We start from the raw sequence: 17,604 nt of genomic DNA on the forward strand, positions 1-17,604 counted from the left end.
TGGCAGCCATTAAAAGGCGTTACTGTCCACATCTCCCGGTTACAGTACGTAGATCCACTTGGATCCACTTTAAGCATAAAGTTCAGGCCAAATCATTTCTGCTTGAACCTTTCCCCCTGCTTGGAGAGCGAGGAGGCAGCCTCACTGCAGAATTACACGTTAGAGTCCGTAACATGCCCCCGTCCACTTGGAATAACCCCCGACGGCTACTTTTAAAGAATCCAACATTTGACCTCTCTGACTCAGAGGGAGGCAGGCGCTCTCAGACTCTCGGCCGTGTCTTTGGTCGTCGTCCACATGAAAGAGATAAACAGTACTAAACAAATGAACCTCTCTCCACTTTCTTATCACGTGTGGGCTCGTAAAGGGCGCCGAAATAAGACTGCGTTTCAAAGACGTCCTCCAACTTGAAATAGATATGGAATACATTTATACTTGACCCTTATCTGAACTTACTGACCGACTCTGTGCCGGTTGGTTACTAGGCAACGGCAGCAAGATCAGCGTGTCGGACAGGACCCGGTGAAAGTCACAGTTACTGTTGTGTTAGAACATTGAATGTTCTCGATGTCGTGTTGATGGATCATTCATTGGATCTAGCGACGATTTTCATATACATTGGGATGGTTGTCAAATGACGCCATGGCAGCCCGCCAGGACGCTTGGAAATGCTGTTTCAAAATAAAAGCGGGGTATCGGATGTGCTGCACAGACAGCAAAATAAACCATTTCGTAAAATCCACTACGTTACATTACCAAGAATATATATGTTTTCCATTTTTGAAGAAGCGAGACGCATACACCCGCCCAGTTGAGAACCGCAGTTCTGCTGTGAATGATTTTCGGATCCGTCCCTCAAGTGGTTGTTGTTTCATTTCGTCTGTTGTGGGGTTTTGTCATCTCCTCCGCCTCTCTCGTCGGCCGGTCTGGTCCACTGCGATTCGCAGCTCATGAATTGCTGCTCCGAGCGTCGCATCGCGCGTCGCATTCCGGGTCCCCCAGAGCCTTGTGCGCGCGCCGTACTCAATGATTGAAGCGAGCAGCGACGATTCTCTTTGGCTTTATTCTTTATTTCCCCTTTCCCCGACCTCTAAGCAACCCCCGCGTGGCGAGGACGCCCGTGTGCCGCGGCGTCGTCTCGGAAAAGCCATCTCACGCGGCGTCCTCCCGGATTCACGCAGTGCTGAATATTCCGGCGGAGGCGGCTCCCGAGACCTTTTGCTTTGGAATGGCGTCGGCGGCGTCCGTTCCCTCTGGGATGCGGCGTCTCTTGTCGAAAGCGGTAAAGCCCCCGGTGTCACAAGGCCTTCATCTCCGAGTCAGGAGGAAGTCGGCAGAAGACGGATTTCTATGGAGGAACACAGGCCGTGTTTTTGTCCTCCTCCTCGGGGTGATCAGCGCAGTAAAGTTTAAATGAAAACATTATGGAGTACAAAGTACCGTATACCCTGGTGTGACACACTAAAGCTTTTCTTTTGTCTGGAAACGGCACAGAGGCCTAATAACAATAATTCAAAATGCAACAATTTCCACCCACGGTTCGTCCCTGCGTCCCGCCTGCCGAGACGCTCCGTGACCCCAATCATCAGAGCCACAGATGGAGGTTTCTTTTGGTGGCGGCGCTGGGGCGTCTATTATTTTTCTTGTTGACTTGTTTTTTTTTTTCCAGGCTTATGAGTCAATTATTCACTGTTTGAGACTGCGCTGGGGGGACAGCCATCTTGAACCTGGGATAAAGACACAAAGACTACTCTGTCCGTCTTATATAGGGGCCAATATGTTTCAGAGAATATATAATATATATATATAAAAACATTAATAATATAATTAATGAGACATAAATAATATAACATAATATTAATATATATATATATAAAATATAATGAGCTTTGATATAAAACTCTAACTATATATATCGAAGTGTATATATATATAAATACACATATATCAGACTATATATACACATATTAAGGTTTATAAATATAAAGTAAATGAGTACACAAACACCGAACTAAAGGACTGACATCATAGCAGCAAAACGATCCAGAAAAGTTTTACACTCACACTTTCAGAATAGTAAAGCTGTAATGTTGAAGTGTTTTAATCATTGTTATTTAGAGAGCAGGTTCACTTCGAATATCTCCTACAATGGAATTCACAGTTAGAAAGCCGGTGCTTGAAATAAATCGATGTCCTTCTCTGATCAGCATATGCAGCTCCTCTCCAAAGCTGAAAGGAGACCCAGTTGTCAATGTCACCCTAAAACAGATTGTCTCCCTCTCCACCAAAGTGGAAAAATAAAAAATAAAAAAACATTTTAAGTCTCATAACGACTGAATAGCAGCACAAAAGAAAAATAAAAAAACCCTGGAAAGACATAGAAGGTGAAAACAGCACAAGTCGTTGCCGGTGAAGGTGACAGCAGAACCCACACGCCTTGGAGAACTGGCAACGGCAACTTTTATGTAGGTTGAGGGACAAGGTGTCCTGGGCAGCGGTGGTGGTCCGTGACTTCCAGAATAATCTCCCCCTTTTGAGGATAGCAATATAAATAAATACATTAATTAATTAATTAATTAATTAATAGTTTAATGAATACAATAACGAACTAACTAACCAAATTAATTAATTAACAAATTAACCAACTTAATGAAAACATAAATAAAACTAACTAACAAACTAAATAATTAAATAAATAAATGAAAATAGATAAATAAATAAATAAATAAATAAATAGATAAAATAACTAAGTAACCAACTAACTAAATAACAAACTTAATAAATGAATAAATAAATAAATAAATAAATAAAATAAACAAACAAACAAATAAATAAATAAATAAATAAATAAATAAATAAATAAATAAATAAATAAATTAATAAATAAATAAAATAAAATAACCACCTAACTAACTAACTAAATAAATAAATAAATAAACAAATAAAAAAATAAATAAAATAAATAAATAAATAAATAAAATAAAATAACCACCTAACTAACTAACTAAATAAATAAATAAATAAATAAAATAACCACCTAACTAACTAACTAACTAACTAAATAAATAAATAAATAAATAAATAAATAAATAAATAAAATAAACAAACAAACAAATAAATAAATAAATAAATGAATAAATAAATAAATTAATAAATAAATAAAATAAAATAACCACCTAACTAACTAACTAAATAAATAAATAAATAAATAAAATAACCACCTAACTAACTAACTAACTAACTAAATAAATAAATACATTTATTTATTTATTTATTTATTTATTTATTTATCTATCTATTTATTTATTTATTTATTCATTTATTTTAATTATTAGCTCCAGTGTGCAGATTGCGCAGGTCATATATAAATGAGAATGAACGATGAATGCCTCGGCGGGAGGGAGTCTGGAAGGTAATTGACATTCATGGGGCCGAGCCGCGGTGTACTCGAGCAGAATATTTTTAGCACAAATGTTTGGTGACATAAGTTATTTTTATGCGCGTTAGGCTTCCCCTTTCCTGAGACTGGGGGTGGGGGCGGGGGGCGCAGTGCTGGTGGTGGTGGGTAAGTAAAACGAATTTAGTGGCAATAAAACTAAATTAATGGACTACAAGCTTCAGAGCACATAAAGAATTAATTCCATCTGAAAGTAGCATTAACACGGAGGCCGCGTAATTGAGAGCGGAGTCTATAAAAGCAGTGATTTGGTTCACGAAATGCAAATTGCGCGTCCCACTCCACCCAAGTTTTAAGTGGAGTGGAGTAACACTCCAGCCATATTAGAGCAGGCCCGCTGCCGGTTAAATGATCAAATTGAAGGTCAAAATGTATCCGATCCTAAACCAGGAAGAGATTCAGCTTTTATTTATTTAAGTGAGGGAAATACGTGTTGGCGGGGCACGCGACCGGACCCGGCACCAAGAGCGCTAAGCGCAGCGACCGGGACGCGTCGCGACGCGACGATGACGACAGCGGCACAAGCGCCCACGTTGTGGACTCCTCCCCTGTTCGCCAGCGAGCCTCGAGTTGTCCCTTTGGCCCACGAGGCGCCTTTTTGTTTGAACATTGAATAAGTACACGCCAACAGATTCTCTTTCCCTGGCCCTGGGCCAGAACACACACACACACACACACAGTTAAAAAAATGCAGACCTTGCAAGAGCTCCCATTCAAAATATCCATTCAGAGCGAAAAAATAAGAATTTCATTGTAATTAATTGGCCATATCCTGTCCGGAGGGTTTTATTCAATACGGGAAGGACAGAAACAGAAAAATGCACTACACCCACCGCCCACACACACACGCACACACACACACATACACACTCACTGATATTTGTTTACTCGACATGGATTATAAAAGACTTATCGCAAGCTTGTGCGGCGCAATGTTTATCAAACCTTCTAAAGGAGCGCTAAGAAACGGCAGGAAAATGCAGGGTTTTGCCGCTTAGCTCTCAAAGAGCTGTCAGCGCCGGCTCCACGCGGCCCTCGCCGCCATGATTAGCGCTGCCGGCGCCGGTCGTCTGATCTTCCAGTGTTCCCAGAAAAAGGAAAATGGGAGGGGAAAAAAAAAAAAAAAAAAAAAAAGCCAATCCGCTAACAAAAAAATCTGCGAACCTAATTTATTTTTTTGAAATGAATTTGTTGAAAAAAGATTGTAGGAGAACAACCCCCCCACTGTCGTCTCATTGCGTTTGCCTTCTCTCTGTTATCGCCGCTGCTTTGAAGAGCCTGGCACTGGCCCCGCTCTTGGCCAACCTACTTACACATGCCAAAAAGGAGCACGCTGTATTCCTCTCCCTTTCGACTCCAATTGCTTATGAAAGCAGGAGAGAGGGACGCTTCCTTTTTTTTTTTTTTTGCCTCCTCTGGGGCCTTGAAACGCTCATTTGAAAAATCGCCCAGACATGCGTGGAGGTTGCCAACCTCAATTTAGGATGTGGTGGCTCATTTGGAGCGTCTTCCTCCGGAGTCACACCGCTAAAGGCCCAAAGGACGACCGGCAATGCTGCATAGGCAATTATCCGGGCCTTCTTTTACACCTGTCCACTCCATTCACTCCCCCCCATCCCTATTTCCATCCCTCTCTCCCTATCGCTCTCTCTCTCTCTCTCTCTCTCTCTCTTTTTTCTGTGTCATTAACTCTGCATCCACTGGAGGGCAAGGACCAATCAAATCGCCCATCCCCGGTGCGGCTTAAGAGCTCACCTCCCCTGTTGTTTCGGGGGTGTTTTTCGGCCCTTCTGTTTTTCTTGCCGAAAACCAAACGTGCGAGGTTTCACGCTGTTCTCGGCACAAAATGCTGACGCATGATCATGCAAATGGGCGCGCCCACGGAAGTGAAACCATTTCGTCGCACTCATCCTCCCGGTGAAGGGTTTGGCTGTTTTTTGGAGATTCAGCTCTTTACCAATGACTCGGTCAGGATGCTTAGATCGTTTGATTTCGGTCGATGTCAAAATAATCGCTACGGCTCTGAGTAGTGAATGGAATTCTCACAAGAATCGCTGTCCTTGGGCTGGTGAATGGTTGGCAGCAGGATCCCCATACGCACAGATGAGTCCCCTTGGAGGATATTAGGGGCCACGGCAACAGGCGTCATTACAGCAGCGTACTCGGCCTAAAAAATCCCATTTCAGCTGGATTGAGCCGGTAAAACACAGTTAATATACTGTTTTCATTTAAATCAACTACAATTATCACACAGCCATGTAAACTCATTATAAATTAAACATTTCAACTCGGTTCAAACTTATGACGGGTGTGTTCACCCATCAATCAGCAATGCTGACACCTGTTTCATTACTCTTTTAAATGGATTCTACATACATTGCAAATTGCTTTTTCTCCTTGTCCTGCCTGACGCGCACAACCCTTTCTACATAGAGGAACAGGAGGCTCTAGTGGGTCTGAGGAACTGCTGATTGGGTCAGAGGAACTGCAGTTTGCATTCACGTTCCACTGTTTAAAAAGATTACCTGCTGATTTTATCCCACCAAGCATCACATGGTGCGACCAGGACAGCCTCTTGCATGTTTCGTTGCCAGCTTGGTATCAACGGTGGAAATAAGACTGAGGAGAAAGCATGCACACTTGGAAGACTACCGCCTTGGAAGCTGGTACTCAAGGCTGGTGTCATCATCTAAAATGGAGGACACATCTTGAAACGCCACCTCTAAGTGACTTTAATCTTCCGATGTATCTTCAAGGATCGAGTCTCTCTCTCCTGTCCATCAGCGAATTCTACCTCTTTCTCCTTCTTATACACTGGAAAGGCCTTCAGGAAGTTTGTCGTCTTGGTCACCTTTTCTCTGATGTGGTACTCGGAATGCATTTCCGCTAATGCTGCAGCAAGGACATTAAACGTGTGTGAACCTTTGACAGGTCTGCAAGCCAGTACAGCGTAGTGCCTCCCAAAAGAGTTGTGGTCTATCCAAGCGAGAGGTGACACCAAAGCAACTACGCTGTCCGGCAGACCAGCAGTCTGTTGTGGTAGCAACATGGTTCACAGCGCTCAACTTTTTAATGATTATGCTCTTCACGGTCTTTGCGGCTCCCTGCATTTTAGAGCACAACATTTTTCTTGTCATTATTGTACACTGAGGCAAGGTTTCTATTATGCTCTTGAAGGATGGTAGAGAAAATGGTTCACATATAAAATTTAGCAAAAGCTTGTTGAGAAGACACACCGCAAGTCATGGAGTGACCGTGACCAACACATGCTTCAAATGGTGGCTGGTGAACTAGGTTCTCTGCTTTCTTCCCATCCTGGCTTGCCCTTTTTCCAGGGGGCAGTAAACAGTGATGTGCCTGATTACAAATGTCCATCGCTGGTCAGATGATGATGCTCATGTTTTTGGTAGGGGTTAAAAGGAGGAAACAAACAAACTCCTGCCTGCTGGAGTGTGGTGCCAACAACACCCCAGGCAGGAATTGAACCTAGGACCTTTTTGCTGTGAGGCAGCAGTGCAATGCACTGTGCTGTGCCACTGTGCCGCTGCCCAATGTTGTCAATGCTACCCATGGGACCCATGGGTGAAGATCACAAATCCATTTGTGATCTTTACATTCTTCATAGGATGTTCGTCAGAAGAAGAGGATTTTTGCTTTCTGTTGGACTCTATTAAAGCAACACTATGTAACCTCTTTACGTTAAAATAACAACTTCAAAATAATTTTGATGGTACACTGACTTAAAATATGATGAACGGCACCTCTTCCTCTGCCACCCACCCCCCTGAATGCTTGTTCTTTGAATAAATAACTTTTGTGTTCGGGTTCGAAACCTCAGGAAAGCTACCTGCCCCTGATGCTCATTGGTTGAAGCGGGTTCCAAAATGACATGATGGTGGTGCTGTTTGTGCGTGCTGTTGTGCACGTGCAGGTAGACATGCATTGTAATGTAATTTTGAAAGAAGCTTTCCTTGACATAAATAAAGACATTTCCATCTAGACCATCTAGTAGCTGGTTCCCTCAGGAAAGCAGGCGCTCGACATTCCTAATTTTATCTTGTAAATGGCTATCTCAAGCTTTTTATGTTAACATTATTTTGAATTTTGACAACGTTTTGTCATCCCAGCAGGCTAATACGCATTTGCGATTGGTCCGCCGATGCCAGGCTAGATATTATCTAATCTATCTACCGTTTAACGGAAGGGAACTAACTAACTGTCTGTCTGTCTGTCTGTCTGTCTGTGTGTATGTACTTAATGTCCTTTGATTATGTCAACAACAGTTCATCGGATCTGCTTCATACTTGGCGTGTGTATTGCTGGGGACCCAAGGAAGTGCAGTGTTGAATTTGGTGCAATTTGGACACACGACACGTTCTATTAAAATACCTTTAATAAACAGCGAGCCAGTGGGCGAGGCTTCAGTGCTCTGCGACTGAGTCACAAAGAGTGTATTTCCCCTGTGTATGACTTTCACCGGCAGTTTTGTCCTCCATTGTGGAACACAGGACTGAATCATTGACATTTTGTTGAAGTGTGCCATTAAAATGTCTTTGACCATTTTGAACGCTAATGCACTAGTTTACATTCGACATTTTCCTGTGACACCTAGTGGTTGCCTCAAATACTGCAGGAAATGCGTAACAGGAAATCACCTTTGACCTCCCACGTGACCTTAAGTCATTACACGGCATGGAAGACAGTGAACATCTACATACAGCTCAGGCCTTTGGTGACCTTTGTTGATATGTTATGATGTATGTGACCCATTGCAGCAAAACCCGCTATTTCATGCATTTCTAAAATCACCAGGAGCAGCCAAATAAGTTGAGAAAACCTTTCTTGAAGGAAAATTTGATTTTTACAGATTTGTGTTCCTTTGTGCCTCAATGTATTTTCAAAACCGAGTTTGATTCATAAAAAGTAGAAAAATGTTAAACCGTGGAATTAAATATTCCCGTTAGATTACATGGGGAAATACACTTCGCTTACCGAGACGCTGAACAGTGCGTACGCTGATCGATCGTTTCCTTTAAAGCGACCATCCAGGTGAAGATTATTTGTCCATATTTCATGTGATGTGAAGTCACAATGTGAATCCGTTTTCAAAGAGTTCCACCTATAAATCGTACTACTTTTACAAATACACAGAGACAACATTGTGGAGGGGGCGTGTACCAATGTGTATATTCGAAGAAGAAATGCTGACGTCACTTCCATAAACAAGACGAGGCTCCTTCGATTTCACTTGTCTGTGAAAACTTTAATCTCCGTGTTGTTATGGATTACGAGAAGAGGGTGGAGGAAGATCTAAATCATATCGCGGACCTTAATCTGACCAGTGCGTTAGATCTAAGTCAATGTTAGCAGAGCGTACTGGACTTAATTTTCCGCGATGATAGTCAGTTCTCCGACAGCGACGCTGAAAAACGGCGGATTTCAACCTGAAGGTGACAATGAAACAGAATATTTTCAAGAACCAGGAGACCGACGATACGCCCATTCTTGTTACAATGGAAGAAGTTGATGAAGAAAAGTTGATGAAGTCCGTTGATGTTGGTGATGCAGATTATGAACAAGTTGCGCAGAACAGAAGGTATTGGAGGCAGATGATCCGCTGTGGCGACCCCTAACGGGAGCAGCCAGAAGAGGAAGCAATGCACAAGATTCTTGTGTAATAATTAACAAAAGTGTAACAGACAATTTAATTGATATTAAGTACATTTACAGTTTATTTACAAGTATTTACGCTAAGCTATAATTTTGAACATTCTTTTGTCTGTACACCTCTTGAGCCCACTGGGCATTCGCTCACTCAACTCAACACTCTTCATTGAATGGATGGAGATTGGCCCCTGCACATACAAGCTGTTCTTTCAGAGGAAAGTAATGATTTTTCTGTTGCACCTTCACACCATTGAAAAATGGATATATTAATGGGCTGTCAACCGTTTTCACTGCAGCTCAATATTTTTTTGTGGTTTTGCAAGACAAGCTCGAGGCACATTATAAGTGTTTTATATTAATGCTAAATCATCATGTTCCTTATAACGGAATCTATTAGCCTGAAACGCTGCGAGCCCAATTCACCAGTCATTCAGTGTTTTTTTTTAACCTGTATCTGCAAGCTTCTTGAACACTAGTCGTTCAAGCTTGACCCCAACTCTCTCCCCGCTAATGTAGATCTCACGTCTTTATTTTTAGATAAGGATTCAGCATTTGTACATCTTTAGTTAATGAAAATGACCAATTTGTGATGCATTAGCGTCATTGCATTGCCATCCCATTTATTAGTCAAATAACAACAGATGGGAGGGAAATATCTTTCAAGATGGTGGCACATGAAACAACACAAGCCTCTGGTCTCTCCAGATTCTGCAAATACGTAGTTATCTGCGTATTTTATTCAAATCTGTCCACTCAGAACAGTCTTCCGTACACATCGTACAGCCGACACGGACAACTTTATCTAGAATGAGCTTTCTACAGCTCATTCCAGAGATCGCCAAGACACCGGAGGCTACCAGCCTGGTCGTGGGTGCTCGCAGGAGGTGTTAGACCGTAAAAAAAGGGAGGAGGGCTAAGAGCGAAACAAAAGCTAATTCATGTGACACCGCCTTCCAATCAGCTGATGCACAGGCCTACAGTTTATCCAGGGCTAACCTGAAGAGGGACTCCTAGGTCCTGCTAGCTCCAGTGGGGAGAGGGTTGTTTCTGGGGACCTGCGTTGATCCGCTGGTAGCTCCAGAGCATCTTCGGACGGCCCTTCTGTGTCCCTTCCCTGTGCCGGAGTCCTTGTTCAGGTGAACTGTGGCAGTTCTGCCACCATACGCCCCCAAGTGGAGTTTTCAGGGCCCTCTGGCACAGAGACACAGACGATGGTGGGTTGTAGAGACCAATTTATTGTAGAGAGGCGGCTAGTTGGAAATAGCAGGGGCAGATAGAACATGCATGACAGGGCTCCTATCCTAAGTGTGTGTGTGGATGGGGGTTTTAACCTGCTGCTCTGGTATGCAGCCACCCTGACCCAATCACCTAGATCCAGGTCAGGTGTGGCTGCTCAAACCATCCCATCCACATACTACTCCACAACATTATAATGAAATGGTGCATGATATATATATTAAACTAACAGCTTGTGTCAAATATTGACAAGAAAACACAAAAAAAACACGCAAACGTAAAGTAAAAAAACAGCATTTTAGTCATCGGTGACCTATTGCATATCCATATCGCACCCTCCTTATGCTTTCCTTATTACGTTTGTCTGTAGCCCACTTTCCGACTTTTATTGTACATGAATCTGCACTGTATCTTAGGTGGCGCTCTGACAATGCTATGATTGCGTTTTTTTGCACGGCGACTGGAAGGGGGATGTTGTCACCGTGTCGACATGACAACGAATGTGAGCCCTTTGTCAGTTCACACCCTATCTGAGAAGCAGGCTGTCGCTCCCCGGGGTTATTTCCTTATTTATGACAGGGTTTTGCTTGGCCTCTCTCTCTCTCGTCCGCCTTCTCTTTCCATTTCCTTCATATAATGTCCTGACTTGCGAGCACTTCCTCATTACTCCTATCGTGATACCTGTCAGTGTTAATGATGGGGGAGGTGGGGGGTGGGACCAGAGTTGCTGGGAGTTTTTCTGGCACTTGGATTAATGCGCAACGCTGCAGCAGAGGGTTGTAGTTTGGGAATAGCTAGGGTATATCACAGAGTTCATTATCACGGGTGTATGACATTTTAGGGCAGCAGGCGCCAAGCTAATGATGCTCCATTGTAAACACCGGAGACATCTCACCACCGCACCTGAGGATGTACTTCTAATAGCGAGGATTGTCAGCGCCATGACAGGTCTGCTGCACCTGCTGGAGCGTTGCATTCAAGACTGTGTGTGTGTGTGTGTGTGTGTGTGTGTGTGTGTGTGTGTGTGTGTGTGTGTGTGAATGAGCTTGTACAGCAAGCTTTTCACTTCCTGTTTATGGGGAAAGCACTCTTTGACTGCATTAAAAAGAAAGATGAATATATGAAGGGGGATCAACAGCGCAAGAGGTGCTAAGCTTCCTGGAGGGCGCCGTGCTTAGCAGGGGAACCAGCCACTTGATGCTGCACTTTGTTAGGTTTGAATTCAAACTGGGGAGGGTTCCAAAAACCGGCCGCACCAAAAAACACAGCGTCAACCAGGGCTTAGTGCAGGCATTGATTGAACTCAAAATTCCTGACAGCGACCTTTTCACACATTTGAAATAACGAGATTGTGGGAAGGGAGGTTATGTTTCAACTTTATTGAGTGCCCGCCCACAACGGCCAGTCAGCTATTTTTTTTTAAAAGCACCCTTTAATAGGCCTCAATGAATAGTATCAACAGGCGCTTTCCTCGGCAATAGCACCCAATGCAAGAACAGCATCCACCTCACTCTACTAACCAAATGTCAACTTCAGGCCTGTCTTGGGAAAAAAAAAGAAAGAAAGAAAGAAAGAAAGAAAGAAAGAAAGAAAGAAGGAAAGAAAGAAAGAAAGGGGGGTGACACGTACTTAGTGGCAGAGACAAATTATCTGCCCATTTGAAACGGACCGTTTCCTTAAATACCTGTATTCCTAATGAGTCCAAGCCTGTCCGCCAGCCTGCCCTCCTCCTCTCTGCCTCTCCCTTTCTTCTCTCCCTATCACTGTCAAGGGAGCTTGGCGGCATGTTTCTGGACTACCGGGGCCCGTTGAGTGATTAACTGAGGCTCCAGGCTGACAGGCTACCATCCCACCACTGCCCCACCCTCCTCCTCCATCGTCCTCCTCCTCCTGGTAGAGGCAGGGTTTGGAATGGGTGGAGGGGATTGGTGGCTTGGGGGAGGCTGCTGATGAAAGGTGTTTTAATGAGACTGAGAGAGGGGAGGTCTAAGGGCCAGGGGGAAGAAGGGGAACATGGGCAAGGGTGGAGGGGCTAAACAAACGGCCATGGAAAACACACAGATCGTAGAGGAAACAAAATGGACTTGGCATCTGTGACATCACCCGTTGGTTTCTCAAGAGACAAATTCACCCTTAGTAGAGTGATTGACTTAACAATCCACCAATACGAGTTTAGCAATTGTCGCACCGCTCTGAGACCGAGCTTATGAGAGCGGCATTTGATAACTCACAATACATGGACAATCGTTAAAAGGTGTTGTTGGGGGCCTTGTTGTTGGGGTAATGTTATTTGGTGGGATTCTACAGTTATTAAGGTAGATGGGACATGATTTTGCAAAGGGTCAATTGAAGGCAAGTTTGGGTTTACGCACGTTGCCATCTTGGCAGGAGACTGTGGCTTTGTAAATGTGGACAAAAAACGTCTTGGTGTGCTGGGGTACACAGTGAAACCACCAGGCAGTCGGAGGAAGGGGGAAACACGTCCACAGACCTGTCATTAAATGGCAACCATGCCCCCAAACATACACATCTTTCAGCATGAATTTGTTTTACATGGGAACGATCATTTTCAAAACCAAGGTTTATGGAAATATTTCTTGCGAGAAGTTCCTTCTTTTGCCATCCTTTCAACCAGACTCCATCCATCTCAGGTTTTCTAATGCAGAATTTTGCAGCTTTAGCCAAACTGCAGTTTCAGGAATTTTGTAATTGGCTTCAAACTGTGTGGTTACAGCATCAGGTGTAGAGAGGTGATGAAGGGAGTAGAATAGAACATCTGGGAGGGAAGGGAAGGAAGGCATTGAGAGCGAAAGCAAGGCAGGGAAGTGGTTAGAGGAGGCGAGAGAATGAGGGCTAGGATAAGCAGTGGAGGAAAAAGAGTGGGAGTGGGAGTTGATGGGGAGAGGAGTGCTTGCCCCCGCCAGACAGCATTTAAGTCTGCCGAGTCGGCGCGATCTGATGGAGGGGGGGAACAATGGCTTAGCTAATGACAGCAACCAATCGAGAATAGGTCGTCCCAGGCTACCTGCCAGCTAATAGATGGTGTGGCCGACAATGCAGTTGCTTCCAATGGCCCTCCGAGACGTTCCCCCTGACCCCCCAGCCTTTCGTAAGTACGTCCATAATTCTGTTGTTTCCTCTACCCCACAAATCATCCATCTGTAGGCCTCCGGAGACTGGTACTCTACAGTCAGTGACTGTTGTGGGTCAAGCGAGCTGTTCTTCTCCAGTAGTGTATACTGAAAGGTACCAGAAAAACAAGTTTGTTAGCCGAGACGAGGCAGTTAGTTAGCAAAAGGGTTTTCTTTGGTGGGGTTAGATTGGATTTATCTGTTGGTCTAAACACAACTTATGCTGAAAGAGTTCCTCCGAATGAATGAAAACGGGAGGAAAAAAGATCGCTCAAAACTAATCGCTCATCTAATCGAAGACACATAGACACATTCCATTTATCACTTTCTTTCCTTGCTCGAGAGGACATGTATGAACTGAAAATGTTTTGCTTCAATATTTATCGCATTGCCCTTTGTCGCTGATTCATGCCTCATGTGTATGTGCCATTGTTTAGCTAAATAGATCGACTTCTCATTTGCAGCGTCAATTTACAAACAAGGAGCATAATGCCAGTCTTGACACTTCGTTCTTCTTGTTCTGCAACATGTAACGCCACAACGCTGTATTGTCAATCATGACACTTTCCCCGAAAAAAAGAAACCCTGCAAGAAAAAAAAAAACAGCCTTTTCTCCCGCCCATTGTGTTAACCCCTTCCCACCAATTTCCAGCAAGTTTTCCTTTATTTTATTGGCCACAGGAAAAACGGACAGATTCAGGATGGTGGGAAGTGGCGCATAAATGTTCTGTTCCGAGTTTGAAGTCATGATGGCAGCAATTTTCCCCATAGAAAACGCTTGGCCCTGCATTTTGCCGCCTTATTAGCATCTTCCCATCCTGTCACAGCCGTAGGTACTTTCCGTACTTGACAACATGACAAGCGGTGAAAAGCCACCGGGCCTGTTTTGGGTGAAAGATTGTCATTGAGTGGCAATAGGAACTGAACTGCGGCTGGGAAGAAAAATAAGTACTATGAATACTAAGTAAAGTCACTCAGTTGTGTGTGCGTGCGTGCGTATGTGTGTGTGTGTGTGTGTGTTTGTGTATGTATATATATATATATACATATATATATATATATACAGTACAGTATATTGTATATAGATTCAAGACTAGAGGAAACAGATTCACCAAACCCAGAATGAGAGAAGATTATGTGTAGAATATGTGGAATGCATTTTTTCTTCTCACCTGTCGTGTGATCGCACTCTTGCATTAAATACGCAATCAATCATTCCCTCTCCCCTACCCACCTCAAAGTCTGGGTAGGTGGTAAGTGGGTGGATAGGTAATAACACCAGAGGGGATCAAACCGCCGCAGCCCTGTCACTTCCCATCTCGAGCCCCTTGTCTCCCCCCACGCTTGTCAGTGGTGTTTAAGATAATTTACATATTAGATATGTTAATGCGGCCGCCCCAAATAACCACTTGTAAACAAGGACACGAGCGATGCAATGAAAAGATTTAAGCCTGGAAGAGACAGGGTTCCCCTCCGCTTCGAGATTCGTTGAGGGTTGTTTATCGGAAGTGGGATTTAGGATCGGAGGCGGAACTAAATTGATTTTCCAAGTGGGGCCTACTTCTGCAAGGAATTTGACTCACTTGGATTGGTGCAATTAAAAAGCTGAAATGTGCTGAAAGAGACGTAATGATGAGAATGTAAATTTTTTTTTTTTTTTGCATTTCTTTATCCATCTCTTTCTCAAGTGAGACCTTGGCCTCTCCTGAGAAAGCAGCATAAAAGAAGAGGAATCATTTATTGGTCTGCGATGCTAATTCACTAAACACACACAACCTACGCAGGGAGGGGTGACCGAGACACACACACACACACACACACACACACACACACACACACACACACACACACACACACACACACACACACACACACAAAGGTAATTGTGACAGCGAAACAGAGAGACGCGAGAGAAATCTTACTTCTGCCTATTCTCCCTTTGCAGCCATCCTTCCTGCGGGGCGCAGCCAGGAGCAGTGGGCAGCCCTCACTTCATTAGCGTCTGGGGACCCATTCCAGGAGGTGGATCCATGTTGTGATCAGGGACATTGAGTGTTCTGCATGTTTTTAATTGGGGTCCTTTTTCATATACATTATGCCGCACCCGTTTGTGATTTCACATAGCGTGCTGGCTTTCCGGGCTCAGAGGTGTGATCATGGGGCATGATTTGTAATGCAATAGCACCAGCCTCTAATGTGACATTCAAAATACGCGTCAGGCAACGGACATCGGTCATCTGGAGTGATCACTAGCTGATCCCTGGTTTCCACTAGCAATAGAAACCCTTCTTTAATTTCCGGTATTAACTATTTAAATGATATTCTTATACAAGTACCGATCAAGTAATACCTGGAGCTGCAACTTAATCTCCTGACCACCACACGCACCACCACGTCGACTTTGCACGGCAAATGCTGTGTACTGTTGCTGGGCTGCCGTCAAGCTCTCGTCCACTAACATGACTTCCAGTTTGCTTTCTTCCATCTAATACGGTCCATGTGAATACAACAGTGGCTGTGGCGGGTCGAACACATAACGGACCATCAAAACATCACAGCTGGCTGTCCCTGACACACAGACATTAATTGTTTCAGCTCTGTGATTACCTCCACTGACAGCTCAGTGCCAGATGAACAATGCCCCTCCATTCCATGTTTGTACCTTTTACACAGAACAGTGAGGCGGCATAATGGCGCAAAATTTCCGCCTTGAACAGTCTGTGTAGAAGGGGCGATAGACCACTGTTCAATGGAAAAGTATTCTAATGAGGAGAGATGACTTGCCAGTAGGCTGAATTTAGTTGCTAAGATCTCTTTACAAAGGAGACATTTCTTGAAAGTACAATTGTCTTCTCCCTGGCACTGGGTTATGCACCTCGGGGCCGGGCTCGGGGCTTGCTCCATAGGCTTCCGGCTTCTCTCGGGGCCGGGGGTCTTCTGTGGCTGTTGGGAGGGGTGCTTGGGGCCTTCCTGCAGCCGTGGGCTGCGGACTCAGGGCTGGCTTCTGGGCCCTTTGCCCTGCTTGGAGGCGCCACGACATAATACCGACCTTATACACCAGAACCAATTGGGATAAGTCCTGTACACTCACCGGTGGACACTCCACACACACACACACACACACACACACACACACACACACACACACACACACACACACACACACACACACACACACACACACGCACACACACACATGTGGTCTCATCACAGGCACACACACACCACCAGCACCTGATTTGAACACACCCCAGCACCCTCCTGATTTCTTCCCTCTCCTTTTCTCCCTCGTTTACTGCCATAACTATGACCGGAAGAGGCCACGTGCCCAATTGCTGTTCCAATTTTCCTGGACTTAATTAACTCTGTTTTTTGAAACATGTTTTCAGCTGATATTTATGTTTTTCCATGTACATGTTGTTGTTTGTTTCTATGTTTATTTTTGCCCGTGGTGATTCTCCCCCTCTAGGAGTAGTGATTAGTTGTTGAAAGACCAAAACATGGTAAAATAGTTCTCCAAAGAGGGACGTTGGTGGTGGTTCTGTACAACAAAAAGCTGTGCTCTTGTCATCCGACAGGTCGTCCGCAGGACAGAGTTACTGCAGCAGTTCTTGATGATTTAAGAATGAATAAAGAGTTCCATTGCAGGTTGAGAAGTTGAACTCCACTTGCAGACTAACTCTGTCCTAGATGCAATACCACAAATACTCTGTGTTGTATGCCCAGCATGCTGACAGCACGGGTTAAAGAAAAAGAAAATAAAAGCACAATTATCTTGTCATACATAATCATCCTGCAGTTAAAAATGGTCTGTTTGAAATGTGTTTTCTCAGAAATAATTGGAAGTTCCTCTTTCGAGAGCATCAAAGCTCTGCTCTTCTTTTCAAAAAGTTATTGAGTCATTGAAAGAAATTCCAAGAATAAGCATTTTCTTTTTTTTTGGACTACAATAGAACAAATTGAAGGCACATTTCCTGAGAGCTAGCCGAATAACCCCAGACAACTCAGTTCTCGGCCAGTCTATTTATCTCAAAGGATTAAAATAAATAAATAAATACAAGAAGTATCTTGTTTACCTCTCAACATTTTGGGGCTGATTAACATTTCAGTTTT

This window comes from Zeus faber (genome assembly GCF_960531495.2).
Source record: "Zeus faber genome assembly, chromosome: 1".
NCBI lineage: Eukaryota > Metazoa > Chordata > Actinopteri > Zeiformes > Zeidae > Zeus > Zeus faber.